We start from the raw sequence: 23,187 nt of genomic DNA on the forward strand, positions 1-23,187 counted from the left end.
GATGGTCAGAGCATTTTATACATTTAAAAAAAGAAATTAGATTTGAACTGTCTGTTGTTTTTAAAAGCATGCATGTAAAGGTTTTTACATGCTGTTAACTGCCCCAAGACTGTTGACAGAGAGGAGTGGCCTATAGATCAAATTAATAAAATCAATGAGGGAAAAGCTCTGATCTGCAGTCCTAGTGCTCCTGTGGAGATCTACGTGAACTGAGGTTATCTGGTAGTTTGAAAAAACCTCCATATATGTGATGTGGAGGTTTTCTCCAAGGAAGAAAATTATGCAGGTAGGAGGATACTATTATATTTTTCTTGTTCCCCGAAAGAGTTGCCTTAATAAAGAGATTAACTCTTTGTGGTTAGTTTCAAAGATAATTTCTTCATCAGTTATTTCATTGCTAAGTAGTTTAGTGATTTTTCATATTTAACACACATATGTAACATTTACTTAAAATCCCCTCTCCCCAGTTATCTGGACTAATATGAGACAATAAATGCATTTTGCAGCTGTATTGACAGGTAACCAATGGAACCATTGTAGGAAGGTTGCTCCAGAATCCTTCAGTGCTAGCCATCTGATGATCTGGACCTTTTGAAGTCGCTGATGGCCGTTCTTCACAGTCAAGAAACGAGTGACTTCATGGCTGCTTGTATGTTTGAGATGGACTTTTCCAAGAGATGTCAAAACCATAGGTTATTTTCTCTTGTAGCGGCACATGGTCGTAACGCGAATATACCCTGTTGACACATATACATGTGACAGACCAATACATTTCCATAGGTTAACAAATAGAAGAACTAGATTAATCGGGCACTTCATGGGGTATCATATAGCAGCTTCAATTGCACAGAGAACTTATTATTTGCATCCTATGGTCACATCCTGAGCTTAGCTTTGCCTTCACTTCCCCACCACCTGTCCTCACAAAATTCTTAAATAGTTGTGTGAGGTGGTACCAGGATTCATGGTGTGCTGGAGGCTATGGATGAATGGGTCAGTACTGCTGAAGCTGGCCCAAAGAAAGTTTTAAAGAGATAATTCCCGTTGGCTGCAGAGGAAAGGACATGCAGTAATGGGTTTAAACTACAAGTACAATGATATAGGCTAGATATCAGGAAAAAATTTTCCACAGAGTAGTTCAGAGTAGTTCAGCAGTGGAATCGGCTGCCTAAGGAGGTGGTGAGCTCCCCCTCACTGGCAGTCTTCAAGCAAAGGTTGGATACACACTTTTCTTGGATGCTTTAGGATGCTTAGGGCTGATCCTGCGTTGAGCAGGGGGTTGGACTAGATGGCCTGTATGGCCCCTTCCAACTCTACGATTCTATGATTCTATGACCACTACTTAGTAAGTAGCATTGTGATTCCCCCTGAATACAAATTGTTAGAACGATATGGGTTTTCTTAAAAAGCTATGTTTACCAATATAAAGTTAAGTTAAAACAAAACAAAAAGACATATAGAGTTATATGCAAGCCAATTTGCCCAGTTTATAATACAATCCGCATTTGTAACTAAAAGCAAGTTTGGATGGCTTGTTCATGAGGGATGGTACCTCTTCGTACTATCAGTGTTTGTGTATGTGGCAGTATCTTGGCTATCTGGTTAAAGAGAGTGCTGCTGTTGGATCACTCCATTTACTAGCTAGGACTGATTAGTCCTCCTTCCCACTGTGGCAAATAGTGTTGCAGTGTTTCAACTGTTTCCCTTCAAAATATGGTGCCCGCATTATTTCTTTCTGCTTTTTTTGTTAGTTGTTTTCTGAAACTATAAGAGAGCAAATCCTTCTACATTAACAAAGCCCAGGAAATGCTATGAACCTGAGCCTCCGGGGAGGGCGGTATATAAATATAATAAATAAATAAACAAACTTTTACCTGAAAGGGTAGTATAATTTTTTTGTTCTGGAAGGGTGATGGTGAGAAAACAGAGCTCACATACATCTCTGAAAGGAGACAATGCAATACTGCTTGCCATCCCAAAGTGTGGTATATATGAGTTAGAAAAAGGAAAGTATGTCATCATTTTTATGTAGCAGCATGCCTTTGCTTTTAACAACTGATTGGCAGACTGGAATTCAACAAACCTTTCCTGTATAAAGCTATACCTCCTTTCTAAGGTCTCAGGGAATGCAGGTGTGACTCCATAAATGTTAATTGTAGTCAGTGACAGATGCGCTTGTGCTACTTGAAGAAGAACAGTTGGTTCTTCTATGCAACTTTTCTCTACCAGAAGGAGCCTCAAAGCAGCTTACAATTACCTTCCCTTTCCTCTCCCCACAACAGACACTCTGTGAGGTGGTTGAGGCTGAGAGAGCCCTGATATTACTGCTCGGTCAGAACAGCTTTATCAGTGCTGTGGCAAGCCCAAGGTTACCCAGCTGGCTGCATGTGGGGGAATGGGGAATCAAACCTGGATCACCCGACTAGAAGTTGGCGCTCCTAACCACTATACCAAGCTGGCTCTCAACAGTTGTAATGCAAGTTCAAAGAGAAAAGTTGCAGTGGATCCACAGTGTTCCACAACAGAATGGAATTGTGAAATAAGGCATAGGTAGCATTCTGTAGACCTTGATGTTCTGGAACCAAGAATCACTATTATGTTTCATGAAGCTGTGTGCATTCCTGGGCATGTGTATGTGAAAAACAGTCTTTCATAGTAAGTCCATACAGTAATGGTAAAAAGAATAACAACCAAGAATAGTTGCTTAGGGATATGATGGAGTGGCTGCAAGAATTTTTGTCAGCTGCATAGGAGCATTTAAAATATTGGCCTGCCCTTTTTTCTGGAAAACCTTGTTGTCTTAAATTTTTCACCCCTACTTCAACACAGAAGAATCCTACTGCTTCCGATTAATATTAAAGTAGTTTCAGGATATGCGGTTACCATTCTTGCTGATAATTTTCCTTCCGCAGCCGTTCTTTTTCTTCCTACTACTCTTCTTCCCTCTCCTCTTATTCTGCCTTTGAGCCTTTCCGCGTCTGCATTTGCAGATGCAGCGCTTCCTTTTTACCATCTTAGCTGGGGTTGGGCTACATTAGATTCCCAAGTATTGGCTGACTTGAGGTTCCATGTATTGGCTGACCTAAGGTTACCTAAGGTTACCTGTCTATCCTGATGGTGTATCGGTGTGTGAGATGAAATATGGAGGGCTAATGCATTTCAAAGCTCACAGTTTTGTGATGTAATAGAGATGTGGCTGCTGTCCTACCTGCCAGCACCTGAGGGCACCAGCTGTTAAGTAAAACTTATCATTACAAGGTTGAAGGTGATATTTGGGTTCTTCCTTGTGAGCTTCTAACATGCCTCAGATTTAGATTACTACCCAGCTCATTTCAGGACAGGTCTGGTGGATAATAAGCATTCTATTTTCTGTTTTGCTTTCTTTTCTGTGAAAAATACTGGAAGATTTTACGTTAGCCCTTGGAGGCTCATCTTATTTGCTGTCCCTCTTTTGCTTTTGTAAACTAGCATCTGCATGCATTTGAGATCATCTGCATGCATTTGAGCATCTGCATGCATTTGTCACCAGCCACATCATCCTGAAGCAGCCAGAACTCAGCAGTATTATTGATACTGTCTGGGCAGGTGACTGAGAGCGGATCTGAGAGTGGGGATGTTGCGGTCATTTTATGTGTAAGATTCACATGCATCTTGCAAACATTTGCAGAACATTTTGCTGAGGAAAAGATTTTCATAAGTGGAAATGCAACTTCCTTGCCTCTGCTTTCTTCAGAAACTCAGAATCCCCTCCCCCGCTTGGGAAGGATTTGGGGTTGCAGTTTTCAGGACAAGGGGAGGAAATTGCATTCCACTGATAGAAGTCCTTTTGTCAGTTGAAATGCCCCACAGCGTCCAATCTCTTCCTTCCACTTGCCTGTGGTACTCAGATCATGGACCATCACATACACTGTTAAAAAACCAAGACTCCTGAAATCCAAATCGGTTCTTATTTTTAACTATTTAGGAATCTTATTTAGTCTCAGCATGAGGTGAAGTAATTAGCCAGTTAATGGGGGGGGGGAGGGAAACAAGCAGTGAGAGCCAGTTTGAAACATCTGCTTATATAACTATCATATCACTATCACAAGACAAATCTCAGACTGATCTGCTTTTCTAGTGAAGCATATCTCAAGGGTAACATATTGTTAGAGTACTATTGGATTATGCTGGGAAGTCCTGAGTTCAAATCCTTCCTGTCATGAAACTCTTTGGATGACTTCTGGCTAATCTCTATTTCTTGGCTTAGTTTATTTTATAGGATTGTTGTTGGGGATAAAATGGAGTACTGTGTAATACCAACTTGAGTACCTTGGAGAAAGGGTGGGGAAAAGATTGGTCAATTCACTTGAGTACTTTCTAGAACAAAGTTTGAGTCCAGTTGTATCTTTAAAACCAGCGATGTTAATTCTGGGTATAAGCTTTTGTGTGTATGGGCACCTTATCAGTATCCACCCACCTGAGTACTTTCTAGTAACTGTTGGTACAACTAGTTATTCACGTTAACATTTGTAGGATGTTGATATTCATTTTTATGACATTCCCAAAAACTTTGCTCAGATCAAATTGGAAGTTGTTCATCCTGTTCACTAAAATGTCAGAGTTAACTTCAGGTGGGCAGCTGTGTTAGTCTGAAGCAATGAAAGGTTGAGTCCAGTGGTACCGTAAACAAAGTGTAAGCTTCTGTGTTGGTCTTAAAGGTGCCATTGGACTTAAACTCAGGACACAGTTAAATTGTAATTAAATTAGGGGATCTTTTATCATGTCCTATTAAGTAATCTGTGCAGCTAGCAGTTACACAAATAATAGCAGTGCTTATGTTCTCAGAGCAAAATTATGTTAAGAAATGCAAAGGGTGTAGTTCGTAAGTCACATATAAGTGATCTGTGCATTTCAAATTATGTTCTACTTCCACTCGTAGAATACATTTTCTGGGATGATCAATGGCTGCTCCTTAGTGGCATGTATGTGTAAGTAGGCTACATTTCCAGAAATAATTGGATCAATGCATGGATTCACCCTTAGCTGCACTTTAAAAAAGGGCTACTACTTTAATTTCACAATTTATTTCTGCTCTGGTTTATGTTACAGTACTGAGCTTGATGATTTTTCACTTATAAATCAAGATCAAATCAAATCTGTCACCATACTGAACAATATTGGTGACCAGCGGACATTGTCCCCCTTGATGCCTGGCTGGCAGTCAGTTGTTGCAGGATGAGGGTTGTTTTTACCGCCATGTATTATCCTTATCCATTGTTCCTCTTAGTATTTGTGAAACAGCCCTAGGAGTGGAGGGTGTCCTGGCTGTCCGAGTTGGAATAGGTCCAATCAGGGTGCAGCCAGCAAAGCTGGCCGCTCTCTGATTGGCCCTGCACCTACAGCTCCTGCCCTCCCTCCCTGGATGCTAGCCACTTTGCTCTGAGACACTGCAGGAGCCAGCTTGTGAAAGAGAAACACAGAGAGCCCTGCCAAACTGCAAACCAGCCCTGATTACCTGCTATGGCTTCTGCTGCGAGAGAGAGAGAGAGAGAGAGAGAGACAGACAGACAGACAGACAGACAGAGATCTGCGCCTGCTGGTGTCCCCTAGGTCCTAGTGCCCATTTCATTCCTGGCTGCAATGGGCTTTTTTGCTAGTATTGTTGTATGTTGTTTTAATGGGATTTTATTGGGGGGTTTATTGTAATTGTGGATCAATCTTGTAACCTGCCACGAGCTGCTTGCTGGGAAATAAATTAAGAAATAAAATAAATAAATTACATCTGTTATCTGAAAGCCCATGGAAAGTAGTCTTGTCCTTGTGTATGAACATCCCTTCTCCTGGCCAGACCCTAGCCTGAAGGAGCCATTTGCTAGCAACAATGGGATTAGCCCTTGCAATAAACCCTCGTGCCCAATCTATCTTCAGACCTACCCAAGTCGGTACAGTGGAGGACATTGACACAGTGGAGATAATGATGGCCATGACCAAAGATAACATTAAAAGTATGTTAGGCAGATCCATGGAGGAGGATACATCAATGGCTGTTAGCCATGGTGACTGAAAGAAACCTCCTTATACAGAGGCAGCAAACCTCTGAATTCCAATGCTGGGAGGCAGCAGTAGAGATGGCCTCAGCCTTTATGCCTTGTTTGTTTGTTTGGCCCTCTAGGCTTAGTATACCAGACTAGATAGACTAGGGGTAGTCAAACTGCGGCCCTCCAGTTGTCCATGGACTACAATTCCCTTGAGCCTGTAATGATTCCTTCTCACAGATTTATGTACGTAGTTCAGATTAATCCTACCTTGCTAATTCATCATGAGTAGGAAGTAGTTCACACTCTGGCTGAACTTAGGGTTGCAGGTCTCTGCTATGGTAGGAAAGCGCCTTCTGATAAACCTTTCTCTGTTGCTCAGAGTAATGACAAGAAAATGTTGTTTTTAAAAAACTCCTGGCATAGCATGTGGCATAACATTAAATCCGGGAAAATCCAGGAAGTGATATGTCACTCTAGCAATTATTGGAAACTCTATGGTTTTACCACAGAATTTCTGGCAATTCCTAGAGTGGTACCACTTTTGGTTTCTCCTGGAAATGATGTTCCCCTGTCCCTGCACTTCCATCTAGGTTTACCAGACCCCCACCCAGAGGGTGGGTGATCCCCCATTCTGGAGCCCCTCCCCCTGGCAGTGATCAGCTAGCCATTAGGGAACTCCCTTGCCTAGACCACCCTTGCCAGCAACACAGTGGTGTCATTTCCAGGGCACAATGGCAGTGATGTCATGACATCATTGGTGACATGACCAATGTTCTGGTATTTAGGCAAAACTTCTATGGTAAAAATAAGTTCAGCCATAAATACCAGTGGTCGTGTCACTGGTGATGTGATATCATGTCTGGTGCATGCCAGAAGTTACTTCATTCCACTGCTGAGGACACCAGCCTAGGCCTCTCTTTTATCCTGGTAAATCCCCTTTGCCTCCTGCTGTTGCTGGTATTGAATCTTCTGACTAAAACTTTTACAAAATGTATTCTGCAATGTAATACACATTGCCCCAGAAAACTGGGCTTTCCCAACTATCTTTAGTAACTCCCTATCCCTTCTGTTTGTAGCTCTGGGTATAATCTCTCTGTGAACTCAATTTAGCACTTGCTGCATCTGTTGAAGTGAGCTCTGATTTGTGAAAGTGAATATCACAATAACTTGATTAGAGTTTTAAACTGCCACACAGCTCTTTGTTACTTGTTTTTCCATTCATATGAGTATAGCAAAGAGAAATGCAAAGTTTTTGCAGGTGAATCAAAGGTTCTGGGTATGTATTTTTTCAGAGAGCTGGAGATGGCATTCCTGACTTGTCATCTATGCTGCACACATTCTTCTTTTCTTTTTCTTTTTGGCTCAACATGATATATGGTCAAAAGGGTTTTGTGGTTTTGTACCACTTTAGACTTTGTCATGTGGTGCCATCCACATGAGCCACACTGCCTGGTGGTCAGCTCTTGCTAGCTTCTCTCAGTTCCATCTGGATTGTATTCCAGAGGACAGAGTGGCCACAAATAGCATGTTGGGTTTTAACTGTCACCTCCCCATCTTGCAAAGTGCAAACTTGGAAGCAACATTAGTTCATCCTGAGAGATTGTGAAAACTCCTGATGTGAATGTATATAGCAGAACCAGAAGGCGCTGGAGACAAAGGGAGGAAAAACACCTCAGAAGATTTCACATGAAGAAGTGACCTGTAAGTAATATTTATATCCACCCACTCTGTGCAGCCCTAATTAAGTCTTGAAAACTGAAGACAGATTTCCATTTCCTTGAATGAACAATGGGACATAAATTTGGTTTATTTTCTTTAATACACATGGATTAATCGATATCAGACTAAATAACAAGAACCACGGTAAGGGAAAGGCCAAGCAGATGAGTTGCTAATTACACATTAGTTATTTGATCAGGGTGAAGACTGAGGGAATTCATGGAGAATTTGCAGCTGAAAAGATGTGAAGGACAGTGAATCAAATGCAATGTCAGTATTGTTCCTCTCATCTTTTTGCCTAACTACTACAGCCTCCTTCTCCCACACGTGGGAGAAATGAGCAAAATTTCTCCTAAATAATTACCCCATTCTAAATCAATTGTAGGCATCGGAATTAGAAAGACATAACTCTGCTTAGGATTGCTGAAGACCTCTACAAAATGCTGAATAAGCCTGCCCATCTCTAGGCAGGTCCTGGAAATCTCCTGGGGAAAATCACTGCTTTGGAGAGTAGACTTTATGGCATTATACCCTGCTGAGCCTCTTGTGGCACAGAGTGGTAAGGCAGCCAACATGCAGTCTGAAAGCTCTGCCCATGAGGCTGGGAGTTCGATCCCAGCAGCCGGCTCAAGGTTGACTCAGCCTTCCATCCTTCCAAGGTCGGTAAAATGAGTACCCAGCTTACTGGGGGGTAAACGGTAATGACTGGGGAAGGCACTGGCAAACCACCCCGTATTGAGTCTGCCAAGAAAACGCTAGAGGGCGTCACCCCAAGGGTCAGACATGACTCGGTGCTTGCACAGGGGATACCTTTACCTTTTCCTTTACCCTGCTGAGGTTCCTCCCCTCCTCCCCTTTTCATGAAAATCCATGCAAGAGACAGAACCTCCAGGCCTGCCACTTAAAACACACACACACACTCCCTAAATGAAACAGTCCCTTTGGGGTAAAGACTATACCTCTGCCCCTAGGTCTTTGGGCTCCTTAGAGCTAGGCAATCATTAGTCATTACTGAACGATGTCATGCACCTGAGCTGCAACCCTGCACTTCTATCTAGAAACAGACTAACCAATATTTGGACTCGTAATCCCAGAAGTGCACTCAGACAAACTATATTCAGCCCCGGTGAAACAACTAGGATTTCTGATTCCCCAAATGGATTTTGGTCCCTTTTTAAGATGGTACCAAGAGCATCAATGAAGTAATAAGCATCTTAACTGCTTTATGGATGGATCACTCAAGGGATGGTTGGATCTAGGTACGGGTTCTCTCTCAAACACACACATATTTCAGCCTAAATATAGTTTTAAGAAAGATATTGTAATATTTGATGATTCACATTATCCAAATTTAATATCCAGTTCAGCCAGCACTTTTGTTGATACCTCCTACACAATTATTGAAGCTATGGATAACCTACAGCATCCTATCTGGTTATTTTAAGAGTATTATCATATAAGAAAATGCTGCAGAATTCCACTAACAATGGCAGCATAACACTATTATAAAAATTGGAGACAGTTTTAATCTAATTTAAATTCTAGCTGGTTTTGTATTAGGGTCAAACCAACTCTTCATGAAGCAGAATTTGCAGTCTGTTGTCTTTCATGCTTTAATTCACACGTGAAATGATAGTGGAAACATATACAGAAGACTCTCAAAGAAAAAAGGCATGCATAAAATGATTTTAACAGAAGTGTCACTCAAATTCTGCTAGATGGTTTCTTTTGCTATTTTGTTGTAGGACAGGTTAGAAAGTTAAATGTGATCTAAAAATAGACTTTGAACTGTGTAGGTTGGAGATGGGTTTGTGTTTCAGCTTGGTTAATAATCACATACAATATCATTGTAATTTTGCCAAATGTATGATCAAATCTGGTAAGATTTTTCAGAATGGACTATAGCAAAGAAAGGAATGTAGTACTTTAAAGAACCCATAGTTTTAAAGAATCCAGACTGACCTCCTACCCACTCACCTCTGAGTCTATCTAGCAGTAACTCTTCTGCTCAAAGTTTGCCTGGACTTCACTATTCCTTTCGGACATCTCCAACCCTATTGCTTGAGGCAGGATGCTCTAACTAAAGTCCAAGCAGCAGCTTCCTGGGGAAAAATTCAAAAGCAACTTGAACTGCCCAATCAGTACCATTCCCAGTATGGCCGCAAGCTCCAGATTGGGAAAAACCTGGAGACTTTGGGGATGGAGCCTGCATACAGTGGGGATTGGGGAGGGGAGGGATGTTAATGGGATATAATGCCATACATTCCACTTTCTTAGCGGCCATCTCTGTTGCCTGGAGAGGAGCTGTAATTCCAGGGGATCCCCAAGTCCCACTTGGAGGCTGGCATCCCTAATTTCCAGCAGCTTCAATAGGCATAGAAGGGTATACCTGTGCTGAGAATGTTTCCTATAGCATGGAATATCTTCTAAGTTGTCTCAATTCTCCACAAAGCTGCTGTTGGAAAATGGAGTTAACTAGATTCTGTGGATTTTGGGTTCTTGGCTGTCTTGGATCTCGAAAGTTTCTCTTAAGAATTAGATTTGGGAGGGACTGCAGACGAGGCTGTGACATACTGGGGAACTGTTTGGATTTGACTAGATATTAGCGAAGCTGGTGCAATAATACATATCAGTGATAATTTTAATCTGCATCCAGGTGTAAAGGTTTGGCCCAGGCCTAGGGAACAACCATTAATCCAGGGCTGGAACTGATCCAGAAACTATCAGCAAAACTAGTCTGGCTGAACTGGGGACCTGTGAGTATGTATAGGTTGTATAGCGGTCTTCTTTAAGTGTAGATTCTGTTCTCTCTCCTTGGAAATTTAACAGTAATTCAACTTTGGTTATAGAACTAAAATTGTAGAATGCATATTTCTAATATAAATACAATGTTGGATGAAATCTCATGATTTCAGGGAAATCCATATGCAAGTACATCAGCAAGAGTGTGTGTGTATGAATGTATATGTATACTTGTTCTGTTATGTTACAGTCTGCAGCAAGTAAAGTCAATAAAAATATTCTAACAGCTTGGCTGTTTTAGAAATCAACAACAGAGAAGAGCCTTCAGTCAGGCCAGATGTTCAGTGCTTCCCACTATGGAAAAATCCTCTTTTCAAGAGATTCTGCTCCTGTGCTTGTGACCAGTTAGAAACAAGCGAACATGTTTTGCCACACTGTCCCATCTACAATGTTATAAGAACCAACTTAATCCAGCCAGTTTTAGACCAATATCAAAGTCTTCCTTCAAAGGATATAGTAAAGAAACTTCTCACTGATGAAAACTGTCAAATAATTTTACACACTATGAAACTTTGTGCATCTGTCATTAAATTTCTGTAAGACAGAAAGTTTCCTCTTTAATTGAATAATATATTGACTCAATATTTAACCAGTGCTTTTTCAATGATGAGTTTTAATCATGATGTTTTAGATTTTAGATTTTAAATACCCCTTTTGCATCAATTATTTCTTTTTGTATTCATTTGCTATTTTAATTGTGTGTTTGAACTTTGGTTTGAATGACTGTAAATAAAATTTTGACTGTGACTTCTCTGATTAAGAAGAAGAAGAAGAAGAAGTTGGTTCTTATATGCCGCTTTTCCCTACCCAAAGGAGGCTCAAAGTGGCTTATAGTCGCCTTCCCATTACTCCGCCTTCCGTTAACCATTTGGAAAGGGAAGGACAATAAGATACTCTGACAATTGACTCCCCCATGAAGCTTGCTGGGTGACCTTGGGCCGGTCATAGCCTCTCCCAGTTTAAACTTCCACTGAAATTGAAATTGATAGGAAGATAAAATGGAAGAATGCACCACAGCGTACATTGCCTTGATCTCCTTGGAGGAAGACTTGGATAAAAGCATGTTAAATAAATAATACATAAACTTCTACTTCTGAAAAGGTCAGTTGAAGTCAATGGCATAACTTTATTATTAAAATAGTCCATAATGCACAGCAGCATGTTAGATTTTTTTCTGATGTGTTCACCCAGTACAAAGACTCAATAAATGACGCCGCTCTGAAGTATAACAATTGCTACTTTTCCTCATTTATTCTTATATTTAAAAACAGCCAGACAGATCCGTCATTAAGAAGTCATCCATTCAGTAATCTTTTTGTACTAACAATATGCTAGCTGCTGGACAAAACAGAGTTTTATCAAACAGAGTTGTATCACCATGAGTAATGATGTACAGACTGATTACCGGTTCTTTCAGTGGGCGTGGTGAAATCTGGCTCCAAGGGACATTTGAAATATGAGTCTCTCACCTCTGCTCATAAGGAGTTCCAAGGCCATCTACTGTGCCCTAATCAACCGTACTCTGCCAAATCAATACTTTAGCCAAGAATGCAGCAAATTGTGACAGTAAAAAGAAGCTAGTTAAAAAAAAAGGATCAAGTACAAGCACAACATGTTTCCATGTGATGAGGTTATCTGAGAAAGGGACGCATGCTTTGGTGAGCAGATTTATAGCAGATTGAACAACACAGGAGAAGCTATTGCCATCATTATACTGTAAACATCAGAAACTCAAGTCTTCCCCCCTCCCCCTGTGAGTGCCAAGAAAGGTGCCAGTGAGCCATGTGGTGCCCATGGACATTATGCTGAGGACTCCTGAGCTATATAGAGCTATATATTCAAAAAGTCCACATGGCAGAGTCCTTTCATTCTGTAGAAAATTGTAGGTGGGAGCTCCCCTCCCCTCTTTTTAAAATCTGCCTGTAATGTGAATGTGAATTAGGAGCAAACCCACATAGATAGGATTTGAGGTGGGAGCTGAGGGCACATCAACACTACCAGCATTTTAATTAACCCTTGTGTGTTTCAGCAAACACTGGGCTCCATAGTTAGCAGAATGGGCTGGGTAAACAGGCTGTCTGTGAAGAGCTTCAGGGGGATCTCCACAAACTGGGTGAGTGGGCAACAATATGGTGAATGAAGTTCAATTTTGGTAAGTGTACAGCAGTGCAAACTGGAACAGACATTCTCAACTTAAATATATGCTAAGAAGTCTGAACTTGCTGAGTCTGAGAGGGAAAGAGACCTTGGGGTCATAGTGGATAGTTCAATGAAAATGTCAACCCAATGAAAAGGGCAAATGCTATGTTGGGTAGGGTTGGCAGCTCAGTGTTGGGAAATACCTGGAGATGTTGAGGGTGGAGCTGGGCATGGGCAAGATTTGGAGTGGGGAGGGGTTTAATGCTATGGAAGCCACCCTCCAAACAGCCATTATATCCAGGGGAACTGATCTCTTTAGACTGGAGATGAACTATAATTACAGGAGACCCCCAGATCCCACCTGGGGGCTGGAATCCCTGCTGGGGATGATTGGAAAAGGGACTAAAAATAAAACAGCCAACATTCCAATGTCTCATTTGAAATTCTGTGTCCAGCTCTAGGCACCATCTTGCAAAAAAAAAAAAAAGTACAGAAGGTCCCAAAAATGATTAGAGGAAAAGCTGAAGAATCTGGGCTTGTTCTGTTTAAAAAAGACAAATAAGGGAAGATATGATAGCAATTTATTGCATTATGTATGCTGTAGGAAGAGTGGACACAGAGAACTTTTTCTTCCTCTTTCAAAATACTAGAACTTGAGGGTATCTAGTAAAGTTGATGGGCAGTAGATTCAGGATGGACAAAAGGAAATTCTTCTGTGCCTACTGAGTGATTAAAATGAAGAATTCAGTGCCCGAGGATGTAGTGATAGCCACAGGCACAGATAGTTTTGAAAGGGGATTAATTAATGGAGGGTAGTCCATCAGTGGGTATTAGTCAGTCTGCCGGGGAGTTCCCAGAGGTGCTAAAAGAGGCAGTAGTCTGTCCTTTGCTGAAAAAACCATTGCTGGACCTGCGGGACACAACCAGCTACCGCCTGGTTTTGCATCTTGCATTCCTGGGAAAGGTAGTTGAAAGGGCTGCGGCAGATCAGCTCCTGGCCTACTTGGAGGAATCTTCGGTGCTCGATCCATATCAGTCAGGCTTCCGTCCTGGCCATGGGGTGGAGACAGTGTTGGTTGCATTGATGGATGATCTCCAGCGGCAGCTGGATTGGGGCAGATCAGCCATACTCATGTTGCTTGATCTGTTGACCACATTTGATGTGGTCGACCATTAGATTTTGGCCCACTGCCTCACCGGGGCCAGGATTCAGGAAACAACCCTTCAATGGCTGTGTTCCTTTTTCTGGAACTGGACACAGAGGGTGGCAGTGGGAGAGACTCTCCCTCATGTTGTTTAACATCTTTATACACTCCCTATGACAGCTGGTCTGGAGATTTGGGCTCAGTTGCCATCAATATGCAGGTGACACCCAGCTCTATCTCCTCATGGATGGCCACCTGGACTCCCTCCCCGGATACATTCTCCAGATGTTTGGAAGCCGTGGCTAGATGGTTAGAGAAGAGCTGCCTGAACTCAGCCCTTCAAAGACGAGCTGAGCATGAAAAGGGCAGGACAGAAAGTGCATCTCCCCACCTTTGCAGCGGCATAACATCTCACCCACATGGGGGTGATTCTGGATGCCTCTCATTCAGTGGAGGCACAAATCACTGAGGTACTGCGCACAGCATTTTACCATCCTCACCAGGCGAGGCTACTAGCACCCTATGTGCCCCTGGACTGTCTGGCCACAGTGATCCATGTGATGGTCACCTCCAGATTGGACTTCTGTAACTCGGTCTAAACTGTTGAGGAAAGATACAAACTAAAACTATTTTTGGATGAGAGTAACTCCCCCAAAAGAGCCTCTTGTGGCGCAGAGTGGTAAGGCAGCCGCCTGAAAGCTTTGCTCATGAGGTTGGGAGTTCGATCCCAGCAGCCGGCTCAAGGTTGACTCAGCCTTCCATCCTTCCGAGGTCGGTAAAATGAGTACCCAGCTTGCTGCTGGGGGGTAAACGGTCATGACTGGGGAAGGCACTGGCAAACCACCCCGTATTGAGTCTGCCATGAAAACGCTGGAGGGCGTCACCCCAAGGGTCAGACATGACTCGGTGCTTGCACAGGGGATACCTTTACCTTTACCTTTAACTCCCCCAAAATGATGCTGTAATCACATATCTGCTGTTATATGCTCGGGAGGGGGGGCATTAGAGGAGGCAAGTCTCTGAGGACAGAACGTTTTCATAGTATCTAGGCGCAGAGTGGTAAGGCAGTAGACATGCAGTCTGAAGCTCTGCCCATGAGGCTGGGAGTTCAATCCCAGCAGCCGGCTCAAGGTTGACTCAGCCTTCCATCCTTCCGAGGTCAGTAAAATGAGTACCCAGCTTGCTGGGGGGTAAACGGTAATGACTGAGGAAGGCACTGGCAAACCACCCCGTATTGAGTCTGCCATGAAAACGCTAGAGGGCATCACCCCAAGGGTGATTAAGCCGTCTGATGGATTTCCCCTTTAAGCCTTTACCTTTAAGCCGTCTGATGGATTTCCCCTGCTCTCTGATTAAATACTCTCTGCGTATGATGCATCAGTTATTCTAAGTCTAGGCCTTTTGCTTGAAGAAGTTTTGATCTGAAAAATGGCTTCAATGTAGTCCCTGATAGGAAATGAGATAATAAAAGTGAGCACATTCAAATGACTCCTAAATATTCATAATTAGATCTGTCATTTTGCTAACCTATTTCCTTTGACTTCTGTGGCTCTCCTCAAGCATTATGCCAAGAACAATGAAAGTAACCAAACCTGAGAGAGACAGAGCTAGGAATCCTTTCAGAACAAATGCAAAAAAGAGAAGGAAAACGAGCTAGCTGGTGTTGCATTCTAACTGACAATACGGCAAGAAGCCAGTCCAAGTACCATTGCTATGGAATTGGATGCAAAATTGTCTTTAACTCCCCACTTTATTTCAGGGACTAATAAGCAAAAATCAGGAACTGTTTTGTTAGGAAAGGTAGTTTAAAGACTGAATTACTGAAGCAGCATGAGGACTGCTAAGGATGCCAAGCCTCCAGGTGGGACCTGGGGATGCCTGGGATTGCACCTCATCTCAGTACCTCTGGAGAAAAGTGATGATTTGGAGGCCTGGCATCTAGGGCATTATCCCCCATTTAGGTCCCTGTCCTCAGGCTCCATCCCTGAGTCTTCAGGAGTTTCCCAGCTTGGAACTGGCAACCCTATTCCCCCATGTAAGAATCTGGCAGTCTTATAGGCAGCAAACATGGCAGCAAACAAGAACTTTCTGGCAGAAAACGAGAAGTTGTAGAACAGGACTGTCAGCCCTGCTCTTCCTGGGGCAGATACATTGATAAATACCCTGAGCCTTGCCAATATTTATTTATTACATTTACATTCCACTGTTCCCAGCATACTCTTCCTCCACCTGGCATCAACCAAAGGCCTGATGGAAGAGCTATGTCTTACGGGCCTTGTGGAACTCTGCCATCTCCTGCAGGGCCCTCTGCTGTTCCAGGAGCTCATTTCATGAGGCCAGGCAGACATTTTCTGGGCCAAAGTTTGAGGAAGGGAGGTAACATGGTGCTAGGTACTGTGGTGCTAGTGTTCTGCCATTTAGAGGTAGCTTCTATCTAGATTCCATCCTCATTGTCCTTGAGTTCCTAGTATTGACTGGGTGGTAGGGATGCTAGCTTCCAGTTGGGACCTGGAGATCCTCTGGAATTACAACTCCAGATGACAGAGAACAGTTCCCCAGAAGAAAATGGACGCTTCAAAGAATAGATGTTAAGATATTGTACCCCACTGAGGTTCTTGTTCTCCCCAGGTTCCATCTCCAAATCTCCAGGAGTTTCCCAACCTGGATTTGGCAGCCCTCCCCCCTCCCCTGCCAGTGGCCAAAGGGGGCCTGGCAACCTCCCAGGAGGATCCTATTGTAGGGGAAGGAGACCAGGAAAAGTGACCAGGAGTGCATCCTGTTTCAGCAAATTCCAAGTCTAGGCTGATCTTCATGCAGTTGTGTAACCTTGTTTAGGGGTTGCACTCTTAACCATAGGAAGTAATGGAGTCTACAGGATCCCCCGCTTATCTTCCGAGGAATTCATCTCTGCCTGTATTGGAATAACTGATAGCTAAACAATATCCACCAAGCGCTGGAATTAATGTGAGCAGTATGAGTTTCAGTGTGTCAGGCAAGAACTTGGGAGATCCCACTACTCTACCATACACGCCACTAGACGGCTTTGGGCTAGTCATTCTCTTTCAGCCCAGCTGACTTTATATGATTGGTGTGAAAAGTAACATCTACTTATGCCACTCTGAGCAACTTGGAGGGGGGCAGAATAAAAACATGACTTATGAATAGACAGACAGACAAGAAAAATACCAATCTGAGCAAGAAGCAGAGAATCCACGGGTAGTGGAGTTGAGGCAGAAAAATGAGTGTTAATCCACTTACTTGGCTTCTTATTGGGAGAGGTAGAAGTCAAGCATTTGCTTGTAGAATTACAAGTCTTCCTTGAAGAAGTTCTCACATATTTAAAGCAGTAGGAGACTGCTAAGAATTGAGCAACATAAATAGACCAAGCAGGAATGAAATAGTTCATTACTTTACATAAAGTGAAGCAGTCAGCAGAAGTCTTTCTCTAGCTGAGAAAACATCTCTTCTAGAGTTCGATGGATTATGAGGATATCAACATTTTTAAAATTATTATTATGATATTTATATACCGCCCTCCCCAAAGGCTTTACTTTGATATTTGAAAAAAAAACCCCACACACCAGTGTTTAGCATGACTTGACTAATGCTCAACTAAATAAGTCCAGTATATTTAGTAATGCTGTCTGCAGGTATATGTAAAAAAGTGGTTCACAGCATTTGTAATGTTTTTAGCATTTGTAGAATATGAGTAAATCCATTGTTAATGTATGCTAAACCCACTGGTTGGTCTGTTTGTGCCATGTCCTCCTTCTCTTGCACTCCTCAAGGAGACCCACAGCTGGTTACCTGAGACATGCTGTTTCCATCTGGGACCTTTAGCTGGAAGATGCTTTGATTCCTAACACCAGGAACACCAGGAAGACAAGCAAGCAGTGAAAGAAAATAGAAAAGAAGTTTTGACATTGGCCACATTCATGGTGAATGAGTGCTTCTGGTTAATGAAATGTGCTGGATACTCAAGTTTTTGCTGTGTTGTATACTCTAGCCAGAAAAATCTGCAGTAATTAAACCCCACCTCATTGGCAAGGCCATGGCTAAGGGCCTCCACACTTGGTAGGACACTTCTTGTTCCTCCAGAGCCATTCTATGCAACAGACAGACAAGCCAGCCAGCTGCCCAGCAGTCCTCCAATACAGCTGACTTTGGACAGCTTGAAGCAGGCTGAGGGGGGAGGAAGCACCCAAGAATGATGTCTGCAGGCAGCACCAGCTGACATAAGCCCTGCAATGGCCAGAGGCATCAAGGCAGTTGGCTGGAGAGGCAAAAGCAGGACGTGTGTGTTTTATGGTAGCAGGCTCAGAGAAATGTGTCCTCCCATTGATGGCATTGAGTGTTCTGAATAATCAGATACAGAGTGGCAAAACTTTTGTTGTAATCTGAGGCAGGCAGAATCCTTTCTTCCACTACTTGAACACCTGCACCACAATCTATGCCTTCACCCTAATGCTGCTTGGAAAGGAAACATCCCACAACTAAGTGCTTAAAGTGGAGTCAGCACAATTTGTGTTGTTGGTTGTGAGGAGGCATGGAGAGAGATGAGGAGAAGGCGATGGTGTCAGCAAAAGATTTAAACATAAGCTACAGTCAGATGTGCATTAAAAACAGAGCTCAAAATATATTCCTAACATGGAACTTATTTTCTTCATCAGTAAACTTCTCCATTGGCTCCATGGTCTTCATGGGTGTTCTGTGTATAAAATGAAACAGCACAGATGGGATCCACATGCTGTTGGATATTGCACTATTTGCTATTGTAGGCCACAATCCTAAAAATCCTCTTCTGGGAGTAAACCACACTGAATAGCATTGCTCCACACATGTGTAAATATATGGTCCAAATAAAAATTAGACCTAAGAGGAGACTGGCTGATAATGTGAGGAAACTAGAATGTATTAGATGAGGACAGAATGGTATTTTAGGTGCTCATGAAATATTTGAAATGGTAGAATGGTCTTTTTGGAAAGACTAACACCAATGATTAATTCATTCATTGGATAATATTAATTCATGATAAGCTGTCTAGAATTCTATATATTATACATATATACTGAGAGGGGGGGGGAGGGAATATATTTTTCAACAAGGGGCTAGGAAAAGAATGTCCGCTTTCCCTGAATTATTTGCATCATGTATGTATAAAATTTTCAACATCATGAATTGCAAATAGCTATGCGACAGAAGGTGTAGGGAACACATAAGATACAAGATGGTAAAAACAAAATACTATACAATTTTTATTATTAAAAATTATTTAAATTTAAACATACATGCCAAAATTCATACATTCATATCAATAGAAGATAAACAGCCAATACCAAAAAGCTCTTTATAAAAGCCACCCAAAGCCCTTTATAAAACATGCACAAAATCCCCACTTCCACAAAATGTACATTCAATAAGCATTATAAAAGGAGACTGATTCAACAGCCAGCAGCCAGCAGCCAACAATAACAACAACAACAACAGCAACACCTCCATGATAATGACCTCTTAACAATCCACACAATATCTATGACCTCCCTCCCTCTACAACAGGCTGTTCTGGAACTTCATCAAGATTTATCTTCTCAAGTAAACTCCTCATTCTGGAAAGTGCCTGGTTCCACATCTCATCAGATCAAAAATCACATAAACCTCTTAATTAAAAAGAAACTGCTTCTGATAAGACCTCTCAATGAATTTGAAACAACATTAATATCAGATAAAATCACTATAAGGACAATTTACTTTATCCTTCTACAAAATAGTTTGAAGAATTCAAATAACTTTCAGATTAGGTGGAATAAAAAAAAATTAGGGAATGTCCAAAATTAACATAAATGGATTTCATTTTTTTCTAAGGGATTAAACTTTACCATAAATTTAACATTCAAAGAAAACCTGCTAAAAATGATACATACATGGCATCTTTCACCCAATAGATCAGGGGTAGTCAGCCCATGGTTGACTACCCCTGCAATAGATTACAACAAATTTATAAAGGAGGTAGAAAGCAGGTGTTGGTACTGTGTCAAAGAAAGAGCTGACTTCTTCCACATGTGGTGGGAATGTTCTACAGCCCTTTTATATTGGGACAAAGTGGTTCAAATTATATCAAATAGTCTTAAAATAAAGATACCATAGAACCCAGAAAACATATTATTGAATTATTTTCCAGAACATGGAAGAATTTTTAAGAATGGTGAAAAATGATACATGGACAGAATCACATCACAATAGTAAATATTAATGTTTGCCTAAAGCTTTTGTATGTATTTTTCAATCATTTGATCAAGTTTTGAGATAGTGACATAGTTTGTTTACAATGGTAATTAGTGAAAAATTTAGAATTGCTAAGAATAAAAATGGATGGGATGAACATGCTAAAATTGCAATTATACTCTAACATTTATTAACTGACAGGCAAGAGTGACAGCTTTATGGATAATCTGAAAATAATTCAGGGGTACTTAAAGGAAAAAAATATATCAATATTTCTTTAGGATCCATACTGTGGATAAAGAAAGCTGCTAAAGATATTGTCATGGGAGTAAGCCCTATTGAATCATGTAACACTTACTTCTGAGTAGACCTGCTTAGGGTTGCTTTCGAAGAGGAATAGCTCTTAGGAAACGGGCTGCACCCCAAACGTTAATGATTTACTCAGATCATGGGGTAAAATAAGGAGAATGTACTTGTCACAACTCAGTTTTGGAAAACCTTGACATTTTTGCAAGAGTGGAGGAAGCTGGAGGTGTGGAGATTTATAGATATAATAGAAGAGGGTCTTTAAAAAAGAATATGATGAAATATGTATAAAGATGAGAAGCTGAGATTCCTTTTATTCCAGTTCTCACAGACAAGGAAGTTTCATATGAATAGAAAGCTTGCTACTTTTGGTAATATAAAAGATACAGAAAAACTTTTATTGTAGTTTTCTAATATTTTGTTACCTTTAGAAAAATCAAGCAGAACTGAAATTGAATACAGAATGGGAATGAGATCTGAACTGTAATATTTCAGAAGTATGGAAATACATCATTGCTCAGGAAACAAAGTGTTCTGTTGCTTCCAACTTAAAAAGAAAATTGCTGTAAAGGTAAAGAACCCAGCAAAACTGCTGAAGATACATTTAACTTTAAGCAAGAACTCTTGTAGATTTGATCAAGGTAGTGCAGATGAACTTTGTACAGATGCACTTGTCCCGCTTACAGACACGGCATGTAGAGTCAGGGAGTAACTAGCTGTCAGAATGTTAGTCCAGACACCAGTTAGTCCAAACTCACAGCATCAAGTCCAGGAAGAGATCCAAAAGAAGGGTTCCAAAACCCAGGTAGAGGTCCCAAGATTGGAGAATCAATTCAAGATACAGGCTGCAAGGTCAGTAACTAATGGGCACAAGGCTTCCACACAGCCACTCCCCTGCTAGCTGCTTTTACATTATGCTCAGCACCTGCCAGCCACCTCAGCCTTGCTCCTGTAACACTCATCCTCCTTGCAGAAATGGAGCCGGCACTACACAGCCAATCTGGCACTGTGTGCTTTCTCTCCTGCAGCCCCCTTCTTATCTTCCTCCTACATAGTGCCTGAGGCTCTGTTGACAGGGGAGGTCAACTGCCCAGCAGATGACTGTTGTCAACTCAGGGGCTGAGAGGCCATTGTACTGGGACCTGGTTGTGGATCCTTGTCTGGCTCCTCAGAGACCACCCCTCCTACAGTGTCCCTGTTACTGGCTGTGAATTTGGATCTGGTCTGCTGGCTGCCCCTTCCTCTTAGAAGTCCCCTTCATCACTTGACTCTGCTTGGGCTGGCTGGTCCATGGCAACTTTGCTCTAGATCACCAATTTTTTGGTATAAATAATAATTGAAGATATATTACCAGGAAATTTAATTAAACTCTCTTTTTCAGTATGTATTAAAAGATGTTAAAGAACAGAAGATAAATTAATAGCTAAATGTGTCATTATTAAGAATACTGAAATAGCCTCTAAATGGATGAGTGATACAACTTCTGTAGAAGATTGCTTTTAAAGAGTATGGAGCAGAAGCTTTGTGGTTAAATTGACAAATCTGATTAGATGCAAAGGGATTCTTTCATTTTATCTGAAAGAATATGGGTTCAATTCTCAGCTGTCAGGAACCAGGCTGAGCCAAGCCTGCAGAGTCCATGATAAAGACACATCCAAGATCCAACAGTCAGTTGAAAATCCAAAGAGAGCTTTATTAAACAGAGTCTACAGAACGCTAAAGCAAGCCAAGATCTTCCTACGCAAAGATCTTGATAATAACAAAGAGCAATGGGCAATACAGGACATATATAGAGCCCTAAGGGGGGGGTACAAAGGCATTTTGGCGGGAGAGCAAGAGGGCACCAAAGGTGCCGGGGTTCACAGGATGCCAGATGGCTAGGAATCTAATCTAAGTTGTTACAGTATTGTTGAGACTTTGCTGTCTCTGCAAGGACACTTATAGTGAGATTGATACAACAACAGCGGAAAACTCCTGCTGGGAAAAGAAGGGAGGCTTGGAGCCTGAGGACAGATTTACAGGTTTACAACCCTGTGTCTGCCAGGCTGGTGAGAAACGAAACTTAGCTGGCATGAATCAGGGTTCATGACATCAGCTTGCTATTAGGGATTGGGAATTGACATTTTGCCCATCTCTTAATGGTGTGAAAAGCTACTCACATTTGAAGACGTTCATGAGGCCCTCTTTCCTCCACTCGGGAACTAGAATTGTTGACTGGCATTTTGTTATTTCTATGTGTTTCATTGCTCTTATTAAAGAACATTGGCAAAATATTTAAAAGAAAAGTTAATTAACAGTTATGATGCTAATAGAAATGATTGAAATAATGTATGTTAATGCATTTCAGTTAACATCAAAGAAATCCCCAAGGTTATTTTAAAGTGTATGCCTGTTTGTATGAATTACACCAAAAGTTATGCATGAACAGCAGCTGCACATTCGCCCATGTATTGCTTTTGTTTGTTCCACCAGGAGGGAAGGGAAAAAACGAACATCACCACCTATGACTCAACAAACCCTTTGTCTGAGACTAACCTTACCCCATCTTACTCCATGAAGCTAATGGTGGCACACATTGAAAGCTGTTAGCTTATGAAAATATATACACAGAAGTAAAGAGACAGTGAAAAATTGTGTCCATTGCTTCTTTATCATTAAAGTGATACTTTAGATTTGTCTGTGGAAAAAAATGACTTCTTCATTAGCTCCATTCATCAACATGGGCTGAAATTGTAAAATCATTTCTTATTCTTTTTATTCTTGGAAGGTGTTTTTCCAATCCAGGAAGCAAACAGTTATAAGTGGAGGAGCACCATTTGGTCCTGCCCTTGATCCA

General features: G+C 41.6%; 2 long non-coding RNA genes across 3 annotated transcripts; one reads left to right on the forward strand and one right to left on the reverse strand.

Annotated features, from left to right (window-relative positions):
• Nucleotides 1-494: 494 nt before the first annotated feature.
• Nucleotides 495-3,136, reverse strand: LOC143844213 (uncharacterized). Its single transcript, XR_013233866.1, has 2 exons — nucleotides 2,884-3,136; nucleotides 495-737 (listed from the first exon to the last, which is right to left on the reverse strand). It is a non-coding gene; the product is annotated as an uncharacterized LOC143844213 (long non-coding RNA).
• Nucleotides 2,607-22,955, forward strand: LOC143844216 (uncharacterized). 2 transcript variants are annotated; one of them, XR_013233867.1, is made up of 6 exons: nucleotides 2,607-2,655; nucleotides 7,520-7,718; nucleotides 10,393-10,492; nucleotides 17,611-17,760; nucleotides 20,783-20,922; nucleotides 22,824-22,955. It is a non-coding gene; the product is annotated as an uncharacterized LOC143844216 (long non-coding RNA). The 2 variants fall into 2 exon arrangements; XR_013233868.1 differs by having other exon boundaries at nucleotides 2,613-2,655; nucleotides 7,581-7,718.
• Nucleotides 22,956-23,187: the final 232 nt, after the last annotated feature.

Source organism: Paroedura picta, chromosome 9 (assembly GCF_049243985.1).
Source record: "Paroedura picta isolate Pp20150507F chromosome 9, Ppicta_v3.0, whole genome shotgun sequence".
Classification (NCBI taxonomy): Eukaryota; Metazoa; Chordata; class Lepidosauria; order Squamata; family Gekkonidae; genus Paroedura; species Paroedura picta.